The sequence below is a fragment of the Pinus tabuliformis genome, chromosome Q (assembly GCF_031772625.1).
Source record: "Pinus tabuliformis cultivar Carrire ecotype Pingquan chromosome Q, CPIR1, whole genome shotgun sequence".
Lineage (NCBI taxonomy): Eukaryota > Viridiplantae > Streptophyta > Pinopsida > Pinales > Pinaceae > Pinus > Pinus tabuliformis.
The window spans coordinates 1,234,148,762-1,234,161,359 of record NC_142296.1 but is presented as its reverse complement, the minus strand read 5'-3'; positions in this window follow the sequence as shown (position 1 = coordinate 1,234,161,359).

Below are 12,598 nucleotides of genomic sequence, written 5' to 3'. Positions count from 1 at the left end.
ACCAAAGGCACAAGCAGGGCCGAGCGCAGCACCCTCGCTCTGGTGCGCAATCTGCCAGGTGGGAGGAAAGCACAACACAGACAACTGTCATCTACTACCAAAATTTAACCAGACCCCCTAGCAATTATTTTGCAACTTTTGTAGATCAGTGGGCCACGAGGAGCGAGACTGCGGTAGTTATCAATTATTAATGGACCAGTCACCTGCCTACAGAGTGCAGACTGAAGCGCGAGGTCAGGATCCAGCCGCAGCAATAGCGCACGGTGGGTTCCAGGGACATGGACAAGGACGGGGAGGAATGGGGCCAGGAAGGGGTCGCGGGTAGCTAATCTGTTACAATTGTGGAGGACCAGGACACTACGCGTGGGACTGTACCAACCCGACCAAAATATCGTGCCTTTACTGCAAGCAGTTCGATCATGAAATGATAGATTGCCCCACATTGATAGCACAAATACGGGAGAAGAGGGCAACGCAACCGACGATGACGCAGAATGTCCAAATGATGAGGGCCGAACCGCATGAGGAAGACCCCAACATAAACATGGTGCTCAGAAGTGGCGCAGCTATAGGGGAAGATAAGAGGAAAGTGACCAAGGACGATGTCGGGGTTTGCAAGGAAACAAATCTGGAAGCTAGGGAGAGCTTCGCGGAAGTCTCTACCCCAGGTAGTAAGGATCAACCTGAGCCGGAGAGGGATCCCTCAATGCTAACTACCTTTTTAGAGACATGTATGAAATTGCTTCGTGACAATCGGGCGGTTAAAGGATTACAAGAATTGATAACTAGGTACGCGGGGTCGGGGGAACCTCGCGTGGTCCGAAAATTGGGAAAACAAGCATCGCGGACTAGGCAAGAAATGCGACTAACGGCACAGATTGGCGACTTTGAGATGGATTAGATCATTTTGGACTTGGGCTCGGATGAAAATGTACTACCTAAACAGACTTGGGAATGCATGGGCAAACCCACACTACAATGGTCTCCTATTCAATTGCGGATGGCGAATCAACAGAAGATTCTGCCCATGGGAAGACTGCAAGGAATTACAGTAGATATAGAAGGCGCGAGCACCCGAACGGACTTTGAGGTAATAGAAATCGTGGATGAAAGTAGCCCATATCCTGCATTGTTAGGGATAGACTGGGCCACGGATATGAATGGGGTTATTAATTTAAAGAAGCGAAAAATGATATTTGAGAAGAAGTCACTCCGCGTAGTCATTCCGCTAGACTTGGCTGAAGGACCGCGTTACATTGAGCCTGTGCGCGACGAAGGAAGTGATGATGAGTTAGACTGTATCTACAAAATTACCGCACGAAATCAAGATTGGGTCAATCTGACTGTGGGAGGAAGAATATCGTGGGGGCATGCAGAATCCTGCACCGAAGATTCAGATGAGGAAGACGAGCGGTGGCATAATCGATTGAACGGGGTAACCACGTTAAACTACAATATGATGACTAAGTAATTGTATTGCATCAAAGCTCAGGGCCACGAACTGCCAATGTATGATGGGCTCACAGCAATAGAGGAATTCCTAACCAGATTTGAAACCGTGGTTCCAGAGCCCCAATGGTTTGATGTGTTGTGATGGGCATTGCACGTGACGCCTGTGCGTTGGTGGGGCACACATGAAGGAACTTTCGACGATTGGCGCAGCTGTAGGCGCATGATGTAGATAAGATTTGGGAACCCGGAACTACGGATAACTGAGAAATATGATGGACGTGATGACCCATGCATGCACCTTACCAGATGGATCCAAGCCTATGGAGAAGAGCCTCAACCGGAGTGGGTACACTTATTTTATCATACCCTGGATGTCATTCCAAGGAACTGGTATACTGAAACTGAGCTCCGACATGGTACAAGCGAATGGGATATCTTGTGTGAGGGTTTTTTGTTAACGTTCCTCTTTGAAGATCAATGGATGGATACTGTGGACGACGCATTGCAATTGGTGAAGGCCGCTATCTTCAAAATACCACTGGAACCAGAAGAAATCGTGCAGCCAGACTGGTTGAGACAGTTGAGCTAGGCCTTGGAATGTTATAATGTGCAGGTCGAAGATGATGAGGACGACCCTAGGAATATCAATATTTCGGAAACAGAGGGGAGTCGTGAGGTTCGCGAACCAGAAATCGAGGATCCAAACATCACCGCGCCGTTGAAAACAAAACAAATAAACATCGGAATGGAGGAAGAGCCGAAGTATGCAACGCTTGGGGACTATTGGGATGATGCCACATCAGAAAAGGTCGTCAAATTGCTTCGAGAATATCAAGACTTATTCCCGACTAAAATCACGAAGTTGAAAGGGATCATTGGTGACTTGGGAGTGATGAAGATAACCTTGAAGCCGAATGCGAAGCCAGTCAAGCAGCAGCGTTACCAATTGAATCCAAAATACAAAGCGAAGGTCCGAGAAGAATTGGACAAGATGCTCGCAGCCGGGATAATTGAACCAGTGGAGGAGTCCGATTGGGTAAGTCCTTTGGTCATGCAAGAGAAAAAACAGAAAGGTGAAATTCGCATCTACGTGGATCTTCAGAAGCTCAATAATGCATGCGTTAACAATCCCTTTCCGACGCCATTTACAAACGAAGTACTGGAAAATGTGGGAGGACAGGAAGCCTACTCCTTTACGGACGGCTTCTCGGGGTACCACCAGATCAAGATTGCGTCAGAGGATAGGAATAAAACAACGTTTGCTACCGAATGGGGCTGCTTTCAGTATATGGTGATTCCCTTTGGACTAAAGAACGCACCGGCAATATTCTCACGCGTTGTGGTAGCGGCATTCAAAGAGTTTATACACAAGTTCTTAGAGGTATATCTTGATGATTGGACCGTGTTCGGGCTGGTTAAGAAACATACCGCGAGCTTACGGTTAATGTTGGATACTTGCTGACGACACCAGATTGCACTTAACCTAAAGAAGTGTACTTTCCTTGTCCCCTTCAAAAACCTGCTCGGCCATGTGGTTTGTAAGCAAGGTTTGATGGTGGATCCGGCAAATATTGTCGTCATACTCAACTTGCAAGCGCCGTGAAGTTTCAAACAACTGCGCACCATATTGGGACACACTGGTTACTATCGGAAGTTCATAAAAAGCTATGCACAGATCACAACACCAATGGAACAATTACTGAAAAAGGATGCTACGTATTGCTGGAATGAAGAATGTAACAAAAGTCTGGAAACGCTTAAGGAAAAGATGGCATCAGCCCCTATATTGGTCTTTCCAAAATGGGACATCGAATTTCACGTGCATGTTGATGTGTCGTGTATCGCGTTGGGAGCGGTACTCACACAAGAAGAAGTGAAAGGAATCGATCACCTGATCTCGTTTGCAAGTTGCAGATTTTCAAAAGCTAAGAAGAACTATTCCACTATTGAACGAGAAGGATTGGCGATGGTATACGTGCTCCAGAAATACTGCGACTATTTGCTCGAAGGACACTTTAAGATGTATACTGACCACTCTGCACTAAAATACCTAGTGAATAAGCCTGTGTTGGGGGGGCGCATTTGTAGGTGGTTGCTATTATTTCAAGAATATGACTTCGAAGTCATCGTAAAGCCGGGACATCTAAACACAGGCCCAGATCACCTGTCTCGGATTGAGAATGGTGAAGAGCCCACAAACTTAGAGGAAGGACTACCGGATGCACAATTGTATGCGGTGCGCGTCGCAGATGGCCATTTTGAGGATATAATCCATTTCTTAACCATAGGAACTGCATCGCAGGGATATTCTGTTCAACAAAAGAAAGAATTGGTGATACACACAACAGATTTTACTGTTATTGCAGGGCACCTCTACAAAATGGGCAACGACGAAATATTACGCAGATATGTACCTGAATTCGAGCGAGGACAGATTCTGGCCAAAGCACATGGGGGGGTTGTTGGAGGACATTATGCGGGCCGTGCCACAGCACAGAAGATTCTTCGCGCTGGACTATGGTGGCCAACTCTACATCAAGATTCGAAAGCGTACTGTCAGGCTTGCGACGTATGTCAACGGACTGGGAAACCATCGCGGAGGGATGAAATGCTGCTCAAGCCACAGATGACGCTGCAACCGTTTGAGAAATGGGCGATTGATTTTGTGGGGCCGATCACACCTCCAAGAAAGATGGGGGCACGGTATATCATCACAACCACAGAGTACTTGACCCGATGGGCGGAAGCACAGCCGGTTAAAGACTGCACAGCCGCTACAACCGCGAAATTCTTGTTCGAGAATGTGTTAATGCGATTTGGATGCCCGAAAATTCTAATGAGCGACCACGGAACGCATTTCCTGAATGAGACTATCAGCGCGCTCACTAAGGAATTTCAGATATACCATCAATAGAGTACGTCATACCATCCACAAGAAAATGGGACCGTTGAAGCATTTAACAAAATTTTGGAGACAGCGTTGACCAAGGTATGTAATGCGCAGCGCAACGATTGGGATTTACGCATATCTGCTGTGTTATGGGCATACCAAACAACATGCAAAAAGTTGATAGGCCAGACACCTTTCCGGTTAGTCTACGGCAAGGAAGTCGTCATGCCCATGGAGTACATTGTACCTAGTTTACAAATAGCAGCGGCGACAGGCATGGCAGACCATGCGGCTTTGGAAGAGAGGATCGCGCAACTGCAGGAACTGGAGGAGGAGCGATTTCTGGCAGGATTTCATCAGCAAGTACAAAAGCAGCGAGAGAAGGCTTGGCATGATCGTCACATCAAGATGCACACATTCAAAGAAAATGATCTAGTATTACTATATGACAGCAAGTTCGACAAATTCCTTGGTAAGCTCCGCATGCACTGGTTGGGACCTTATTTAGTCAAAGAAGTTACAGATGGAGGCACGGTTGAGCTTGCTAAGCTCAATAGAGACCCCTTCTCGGGAAGAGTAAATGGCAGTTGGTGAGCCCCAGTATTGTAGCAATAATGCTGCAACTCCTGGAACTCCCTTCTTTAATTTTATCAACCCGGTAGTTCGTAACAAACTTGGAAGCGACGGTGCTTTATGCACAAGTACTAGCTTTTGCCGCAGCTGTCACTTGGTCAGCTGGCACAAGTCCACTAGGAGCTTAAGCCAGCTTCTATGAGCTCTTAGAAGAAGCTTTTTAATTGATGGACGAAAGCTAACTCGAAGGAAGTTAATCTAATTATGAAAAGAGATTGAAAAACTAAAGGAAAATGCAAACCCTAGCAAACCCTAATTCTACCAGTTAGTCCTACTGATGCAAAGGAGAGAATGCAAACTAATAAAAGGGATGCCATTGACTTCTAGGAAGGTAAAATGCATGTGTCTAAGTTATCACTATCTGAAGAAAACATCTTTTTGTATTTTTGAATAAGTTGTTAGAATTATCATGCATGTGCTTTTAACTGTTTTTGACTGTGCAGAGGTGGATTGGCAAGAGGAAATGCTTGGAGGAGGTCGGGAAGGTTCAGAGAGGGCCTAAGGGGTCCCTAGCACCCTTCCAGAGAGTTTCATAGAGTTTGGCTATCAAGAAACCTCATTCGTGAGCTTCTACAGGAAGTCTGCAGGGGTTCTACAGGATGTTCAGGAATTTCTACAGGATGTTCTGTAATTTTTCTACAGGATGTTCAGAAATGGGATTTTGGAGCATGGATGGAGGGAAAAAGATGGAGGAATGGGTATGGAGGTGAGATAAGGGTGTGAGGAGGTCCAAGACTTGGTGGATGGAGCTAAGGAATGGCGAGGATGGTTCGATTTGTTCAAGGGAGAGTGAAGCAATGTCGCACAACAATTAGGGTTATGTGAGCAAATGTGGCAAACGTGAGGTAAGGATTCTAAGTAGAGGGTGGAGTGGATGGTTCTGATGGAGAATAAGCAGGTGGAGTGGTACAGGTGCTCTGCAAGTTTTTTTTCCAATCTGAACCAACAAAGACTTGTAAATTCAAAGACTTAGTTACGTTGACCTAATTTGCTAGCTGTCAATAAAGAGAATGAACAGAAGTGTGACCTGCAATGAAACCATGTATTTTAACTCATGCAACTAAGCAAACGAAAGTCTGAACTTGTAACCAACTTCTACACATGAAGATCAAACACTATTGATTGCATGGCAAAGAAAAATCAGTGTTTTTGTGGGCATCAAAGTCATCCTAGTCACAGCTCCTGATCCCACTGAGGGAGAGGTGAAACCACAGATGTTTGATGGCCCTTTTCTTGAAGCTTTCTCTATTAACAACTTATCAACTAAATATGAGCATGAAAATCTATTTTACTCATCAAAAACAACCCCAATAACAAAACAATATTTAAATCTAAATAGCAGATTTTATTCTAAGAACGCATCAAAGACACATGAAAGTAAACAAAGGAGGTATTGGGCACTTGAGATGGGCCCAACCCCAAGAGCTACAGCCTCCTAAGAGATATTTAGAACTGGTGCAAAGCTGGATTCATCTTTATTGAACAAGAAATGTTACATTCCAAAAACTGTCCACAAGGAGAACTTGAATATGTGCTGAAAGCAAAGCTAATCTACTGCCTAAAAATCGAACCACAAACTAGCTAACTTCTGCCTACAACATGACTAAAAGATGACTACAAAATGACTATAAAGTGACTAACTACTGGCTACAAAAATGACTAACTGAAATGAGGCCCTAAGCCCTCTTATTTATACAAATTGAGAACCCCAACAGTCCTCATAAACTTTAGGGACTCGGCTGCCCAAAACTTGCAGTTAACAACAATTCTACTTGACTTGCTTGGTTGCCTTTGTGTAATTGATTTGGTGGCCCTTGAACTCCGAGCTGATGGTGGAGAATTCGAGGTAAGGGCCCATAAATGAAGGGGACACCTTCCTAAAAATCCTCTCCCTTGTTCTCCCACGAATTTGGCTGCCAAGTGCTCATTAAGACCTTTGATTTTGTCTCCCTAATGACCAAAAAGGCTACACAAAGCACACATTAGACTTGTTGGCATAATGAATAACCCAATTCACTCTATTAGCATAAATATAATAAAAAACATGCAATAAACTAATGAGAATGGTGGATTAATTCGAATTAGGAGGTTGAATGAGCCCAAATAATTATCCATTTTTGGGGCTCATCATCACCCCCTACTGAAAGTGTTGCTCATCCTCTGAGCAACCAATCTATCTCCTCGTCTTTGATGGCCCTGGTGGCCTCCCTGTCATGCCAAGTTTCTGAAGTGATGTCCTCTTCTCGATCATGAAACCATGCTTTTCTCTTTGCTTCTTCCCACTGCCTGCTCCTTTTCTTAGAGAATTCTCAGCTTTGGTATGATAGTGCAAGTATATTCAATCAGATGGCAGCAATGGTGGTGAAAGGAGATGAAACCAGTGGACGATGGAAGAAAAGAGTGGTTGCATGCCTCCTCAACTGACTTCAAGCTTCAAATCCCTCTCCATAATCGATTCTGGCCTGCCCAAAGGCTCTACCGGATGTTTCTGGTGGAAATACAGAACTTCCTGTAGAAAGTCCTATAGCTTCCTGTAGAAGGTTGAAATATGACTAGATTTTGTTCAAACCCTGAAAAAATGAGTGTTCATGGAGGAGATGGATGTGAGGATGCCTAGGAACTTGGTAGGGACCCTTCTGCTTCTGTTGGGAGGCCCCCTTTCCGCATGGTGTTCCTGCAACCTGCAACAATTTCCAGGGATTAAACTTGTTTTTTTTTTTTCCTCTCTGTTTCTTCCTTCTTTTTCTTTCTTGCTTTTCCTCTTGCTTTTCCTGTGGCTTTTTTCAATTCGTTGATTGCATGTTGTACCATAGGCCTCAGGAATCAACCGAGTCACCACAATAATTTCAGGTTTGATGTCCAATCCTTGATGTTTTGTTCTCAGCAACATTTCATTCTCCAATGCACGAACTTGATCAAGTATATACACAACCTGTCCACCAGTATCTGGCATTCCTAAAACATTTGCTTGGCCAAAATAACCCTGAGGTGAAAGAATCACAACATTAAAGACCATAGGAATCCTTCCTAGAAACGTTTCTAAAGTTGATGGATCAGGGGCCTGCAGAGTCTTCAAGAGCAACTGAATCATATCCAAGACATGTTCTGCATTGTCTCCCCATCCTTTTTCCAATCCCATTTCTTGTAATTTGTATTCAAACTCTGTATATGGTGTATTCTTGGGGAACTTTTTAAGATGTTCCTCTGCCTTTACCAAGACTGAGCGTAGCTTGGACAACCTTTGTATTCTCTCATTCAGCATCAACTTCAGGCCTCTGTAGCTGTGTGCTCGAAGGAAATCCAGCAAGGGTTGCATGCTTTCTCTATCATGGAATAATCTTGAGGACAAATGCCGATTGAGAAATTGAACTCCACTACCAATGGAAGATGGTCTTGTTAGATGAGGAAAAGATTCATTGAAGGGCTTAAGGTCTAGCTCCAATGCATATTTATCCTTGACACTTTCATCCACAAGGTTCTCCTTGAATTCCAAATATTCAGCCACAAAAAGTTTTTCAACAGCAAGTTCATCAACATTGACACGGACATAATCCCACACACCAGGGCTTGGCCGTACTGCAAGAACAATCCATGGTAGAAGAATGATGGCCTCATGTGTGGACCTTAACACATCTCCAAATAGCCCATCTTTGAGCGTTTGAAGTTCATCATTCTCTCCCAATACCTCTGTTAGTCCATCTAATAAATGATGAGGCTGCCAAATCCTCTTCCCTTGTGCTACATATCTCTCTTTAGGCTCCAAATTTGATGAAAAAACTCGGGATTTTCTGCTCTGGAAGGCTTTGCTATACTTTCCTCTAGGACGTCTTCCTGTAGAAATGCCTGTAGAGTGCCCCTGCACCTCTGAGCGAGCCTGATACGCAACAGAATATCGAAGACAGGTAGAAAAACTCAGTGGAGGACTATAGGTTAACCGATTGTGCACACTTCAGTTGAGGATGTAGCAAGTGCAGATGAACAACAGTTCGTAAGTTTCAGCTAAGCCGTCTTTAATTGTTGCGTGATTTGTGGTGAGGTGGCAAAAACATGTGCGCTAGCTTTTCTAACTGCAGTGATGTTATGAACTGCATGTCTTCTTCTATTTGTTAATCATTTGATGTCCTGTGCACTGGAGTTCAACACGTCTACCACTGCCTGTGTTTTTCAACTTCCATGTGAATGAATATACACGCATGCTGCGTGATTTTTGCCTGGACGAGTGCAATCGAATATGGCTAGCTTCCTGGCTGAATCCCCCCATCTCATTCGTTCATGCAGTGCTTAGATTAGATTCATGCAATAGAGGAACAAGTTTTAGTCACGTACCTGAAGTCAAATTGTTGCTGTGAGGTGCTTTTTGCTGCTGCATGCATCTGTTTATGTGGTTGCATGATGGATCCTTTGTGCTATAAGCTCTTTGCTGTCTGATGTGTGGTTATTTTTCTTATGCAGGTATCCTCTAGCCGGATCTAAGCTGCAGGAGTTCGTTTCCACGTTCATATCTACACCCTCAAGCTGTTGTTGTTGAATTTTCACAGGACCAAAACTTGTTTTCGCCATTGCTCCCGAACAATATATCGGATCGATCTGAAACTTGCTGAACATGTTCCTATCATCATGATGCACCTCCCATAGCAAAATTAAGATCAATGGATGCATAGATTTCGAGAAAAATGGAAAATAGTTGAAGATTTTAGAGATCAATTTCTCGGAAATCGTGCATTGGAATCGGCTGAAACTGCTTGGGTAGGTTACTATCACCCATATGCATCTCCCCTTGAAACAGGTTTTGAAACGGATGCACAGATATGGAGAAAATGCAAAAATGGTTGAAGGTGATGGAGGCTGATTTCTTGGAAACCGTGCACCAGAATTGGCTGAAACTGCTCAGGCATGTTTCCATCACCCTTGTACAATTCCCCATAAAATGGTTTTGCAAATGGATGCACGGTTTTCATGTTATGGAAAAAACAAATTATGTTCTATGTATTTTTTCTTCAAAGCATTCTGCGAGTTTTTGCATGGTGAAAAAGAAAGAGCTTGGGCTGTGATGCAGGCATGGAGATGATGGAGGAGGAATTCGAAAATTGCAGGAGGACTTCTGAACCCTTGAGGAAGCTACCATGTTCGCCAAACTACTTTTTTCAATCCATTTTTTAACTTCTTGTAGTTTCTACAGGAACTTCCTGTAGAAAACACAGTTTTGAGGAAAGAAGCACAATGACATGGAAAAATTGATGGAGAAGGGGGAGGGATGGAAACATGGATGCTTGCAGGCCTCATGGACATATTCCCAGCATTCGGGTCCTCTTCGGAGGTCAATTTGGCTTTTTTTGTAAGCTTCCTGTAGAAGACATAGAACTTCCTGTAGAAAACACAGTTTTCATAAAAGAAGCACAATGAGGTGGAAAAAATGATGGAAAAGGGTGAGGAATGGAAAAATGGATGCTTGCATGCATAACCAATAGACTCTAAGCTTTAGATTCCCTTCCAAATCGAATCTGGCTCGCTTGAAGGTTCTACAGGATGTTTCCTGTAGAAATGCAGAACTTCCTGTAGAAGGCACAAAAATTCCTTTGTCTTTGTTTTGAGTGATCCTCCTGACCTGCAATGTCCTTCTTGCAACCTACAATTATCCAATGGAAATTAGGTTTATTTTTATTTCTCTTTTTCTCCTTTTTTTTTGAAAAACAACTAGGGCGCCTCATGGAGGTTTTCACCCTAATTGCCTGCCCTCGGCGCCTCCAAGGGAGGTTTTCACCCAGAGATCTTATTCTCTTTTCTCTTTTCTCCCAACCCATTGACCGCCTCATGGATGTTTTAAATCAATGGGCCAATCTAAGGTGCCTCCGAGGAGGTTTTCACCTTAGATTTTTATTTTTCTTATTATTTTCATTTTTTCCTTTTTTCCTTTTTTCTACCCTACCCTACTTGAAAAACAGAATCATTTTCAAGTATAAGAATACTTCCAATGGAGCCATGTGCACATCGAGATTAGAGACAAGATGATGTGAAGGTTCGAAATGCATGCTTTGACAGGTATCCAGATTTCAGAGACAAAATGATTTGACTTCGAAGGGATCAAACATAGTTGAGGAAGAGAACACTGCTGCAACATGGTGACTGTCTGGAACCATGTCTCAATATAGCTTTGATATCCTTGGTCCTTCTGCTGATCTGGATCATTCTCCATATCTTCTTCTATCATGACCTTCACATCTTCCTCTTTTTGTTGATCTTTCTCTTGAGTACATGGAGGATTTTATGGTAACCATGAGGGAACTCTCTCGATCTCTGATTATGATCTCTTCTCTTCATCAAGTGTAGCCCATGGTTCTTTGATCTCCTCTTTTGAATCTTCTTTTGCCGGATGTGGTCCTTCAATGCTTTCAAGATAATCTCTTTTTTGCAATGCTTTTCTTGAGCTATGGTGAAGATCATTAAGCTCAAGAGGAGTCATTTGGACATGTTGTGCCTCAGCTTTGCAATTAGGTTGAGCTATTCTAATGTGCAGGTTTGGAAATGGTGGTATCGGTAGTTGAGTGGGGGTGTATATTTGAGATGGATGTGGATGGGGTTGTGGTTGGGCAGGCATTTGGGGTTGCCTTGGTGGAGCAGGAGGTAATGGTTGTGGATGAGCAGGTGGTGGAGGAAAAGAAGTGAGAGGAGTGTTGTATTGGGGCCTCCACCCCTGATGAGGTGCATTCCACTGAGGCTGTGGCTGAGCATAAGAGTGAAACGAATGAGCAGCTGGTTGGGCATAATATGGATCTATGAAGGAACAAGGAGGAGGTGTGAACCAGGAAGGATGAGCAGGGGGACCCCAAGAAGGCATGAAAGTGGCTTGATAGGGGTCATAATAGGTCTCGGATGTCCCTTGTAGTTCCTGCTGATAAGATCTAGGTTCATGTGGCCTCCTTTGGTTCATATAGTAGAGTGATTCAGTGGCTCCTTTTGCCCTCTGATATGCAGCTTTGATTCCAGGCAAGGAAGGGCACTGATTCGTAGGATGGTATTCTTCACAGACGAAACACACTTCTAGGGAGTGCATTGGACATTCGTCCCTAGGATTCTTTCTAGTGCACCTGGGACAAAAGATGGCCAAAGCCCTCTTGGCTTCCTCTTGCTTCTTTTGGATCCACAGGGCATCCAATTGCATGGCAAGAAACTGCCTCATATCCCTCTTGAAATCTTCCATCTGATCTTCAAATTTGTCTTTGGACAAGGTGTTGCCCCCAACATTTCTGCTTGTAGCCATTTGCTCTAGAGGAATGGTTTCTTCTTCTTCTTCCCTTGAGGTTCTTCAAATATGTCTTGCTGTCCACCTAAGGGTTCTTTAATCACAGCCATCGAAGAAGAGAGAATGTTGGTTGTGTGAAGCAATGGGGGTGTTGTGCAATCATTTTTCTAACTTATCTCTACTCCTACAAGGCATGAAATGAAATCTTTTTGGTTGATTTTTGCTTTTTTCTACTTCTACCTGCAAAACTGAAATAGATTGAACTGCAACTAACTATCTTGCTAAAATGAAAATGCGGAATTGAAATGAAAGTAGGAAAGGACTATTCTATTTTGCTCAAATGAAATTGCAGGAATGAAATGCAAGGCTACGCTTGCGGAATT